Source organism: Durio zibethinus, unplaced genomic scaffold, assembly GCF_047325235.1.
Source record: "Durio zibethinus cultivar Kanyao isolate XHJ-2024 unplaced genomic scaffold, ASM4732523v1 HiC_scaffold_394, whole genome shotgun sequence".
Taxonomy (NCBI): Eukaryota; Viridiplantae; Streptophyta; class Magnoliopsida; order Malvales; family Malvaceae; genus Durio; species Durio zibethinus.
The window spans coordinates 635,001-637,500 of NW_028323017.1; positions in this window are offsets into that span (position 1 = coordinate 635,001).

The following is a 2,500-nucleotide window of genomic DNA, read 5'->3' on the forward strand; positions in this document are numbered from 1 at the left end:
CGCTTGCCTCGACCACCATCGGCACACGCTCCGCCCTGGTGCGGCAGGTTGCCTCGAGCACCATCGGCACACGCTGGGCCCTGGTGCGGGCGGTTGCCTCGACCACCATCGGCACACGCTGGGCCCTGGTGCGGCAGCTTGCCTCGAGCACCATCGGCACACGCTCGGCCCTGGTGCGGTCGGTTGCCTCGACCACCATCGGCACACGCTGGGCCCTGGTGCGGCAGGTTGCCTCGACCACCATCGGCAGCCTCGACCACCATCGGCACACGCTGGGCCCTGGTGCGGGCGGTTGCCTCGACCACCATCGGCACACGCTCCGCCCTGGTGCGGTCGGTTGCCTCGAGCACCATCGGCACACGCTGGGCCCTGGTGCGGCAGGTTGCCTCGACCACCATCGGCACACGCTGGGCCCTGGTGCGGGCGGTTGCCTCGACCACCATCGGCACACGCTGGGCCCCGGTGCGGGCGGTTGCCTCGACCACCATCGGCACACGCTGGGCCCCGGTGCGGGCGCTTGCCTCGACCACCATCGGCACACGCTGGGCCCTGGTGCGGCAGGTTGCCTCGACCACCATCGGCACACGCTGGGCCCTGGTGCGGGCGCTTGCCTCGAGCACCATCGGCACACGCTCGGCCCTGGTGCGGTCGGTTGCCTCGAGCACCATCGGCACACGCTGGGCCCTGGTGCGGCAGGTTGCCTCGACCACCATCGGCACACGCTGGGCCCTGGTGCGGGCGCTTGCCTCGACCACCATCGGCACACGCTCGGCCCTGGTGCGGTCGGTTGCCTCGAGCACCATCGGCACACGCTGGGCCCTGGTGCGGCAGGTTGCCTCGACCACCATCGGCACACGCTGGGCCCTGGTGCGGGCGGTTGCCTCGACCACCATCGGCACACGCTGGGCCCTGGTGCGGGCGCTTGCCTCGAGCACCATCCGCACACGCTGGGCCCTGGTGCGGCAGGTTGCCTCGAGCACCATCGGCACACGCTGGGCCCTGGTGCGGGAGCTTGCCTCGAGCGCCATCGGCACACGCTGGGCCCTGGTGCGGCAGGTTGCCTCGAGCACCATCGGCACACGCTGGGCCCTGGTGCGGTCGGTTGCCTCGAGCGCCATCGGCACACGCTGGGCGCTGGTGCGGGCGCTTGCCTCGACCAGCATCGGCACACGCTGGGCCCTGGTGCGGCAGGTTGCCTCGATCACCATCGGCACACGCTGGGCCCTGGTGCGACAGGTTGCCTCGAGCACCATTGGCACACTATCGGCCCTGGTGCGGGCGGTTGCCTCGACCACCGTCGGCACACGCTGGGCCCTGGTGCGGGCGCTTGCCTCGAGCACCATCGGCACACGCTGGGCCCTGGTGCGGGCGGTTGCCTCGAGCACCATCGGCACACGCTGGGCCCTGGTGGGTTTAGGCACATCTTCAAATTTCTGCCGTGCCAATGCCATTTTTATGGCTTGTAAATTCATACAATGGTCCCCTAAGCCTTCACGTGAAGTTTCGTTGGAAGATGACTCGTTTTCTATTTTTCATGATTTTCGAAACTTTTTGCGGTTCGGGATTTTTTAAAATTTTTTTATAAGGATTTTTGGCCCCAAATTTTGTAGGCATGATCCTTCTATTTTTGTTGGCATGCACAAAAAAATTCAGCTAAAAACTCGAAGTAGAGAAGATTTTGTGACCGTTTGAAAAAAGTGTCCCCATTTCAGACACTTTAACGGCTACTGGTAGCAAACCTGTAAAATCTCAAATGCTCTTTAAGGGGGTGTGAATTCTCAGAGGTTTGATGAGGGATAGGGGGCCAACACAAGGCCAAGTACCAGCACCCATCGCACATCATGTGCGCACACCCCCCCGGCCCCCCTCCCAATCGCCGGAACCCCAATGCCGCCGGTCAGGTTCTCCGGCGGTACTCCGGCGATGCTCCGGCGATGCTGTCCCGAGTGAAAAAAATGCGGCACCAGCACATGCTGGAGCCAAGCATGGGCACCGTGGCTCAAAATCGAACTTCGGCCAAGGCCTCGACCATCAATGGCACATGATGGCGCATGGTGATGGCACATGCATCGACCATCATCGGCATAGGCTGCCCTTCGGTACGGGCACTTGCCTCGACCGCCATCGGCACAAGCTGGGCCCTGGTGTGGGTTGTTGCCTCGATCACAATCGGCACATGCTGAGCCTTGGTGCGGGCGGTTGCCTCGAGCACCATCGGCAGACCCTGGGCCCTGGTGCGGCCGGTTGCCCCGATAACCATCGGCACACGCTGGGCCCTGGGGCGGGCGCTTGCCCCCAGCACCATCGGCACACGCTGGGCCCTGGGGCGGGCGCTTGCCCCCAGCACCATCGGCACACGCTGGGCCCTGGGGCGGGCGCTTGCCCCCAGCACCATCGGCACACGCTGGGCCCTGGTGCGGGCGGTTCCCTCGACCACCATCGGCACACGTTGGGCCCTGGTGCGGGCGGTTACCCCCAGCACCATCGGCACACGCTGGGC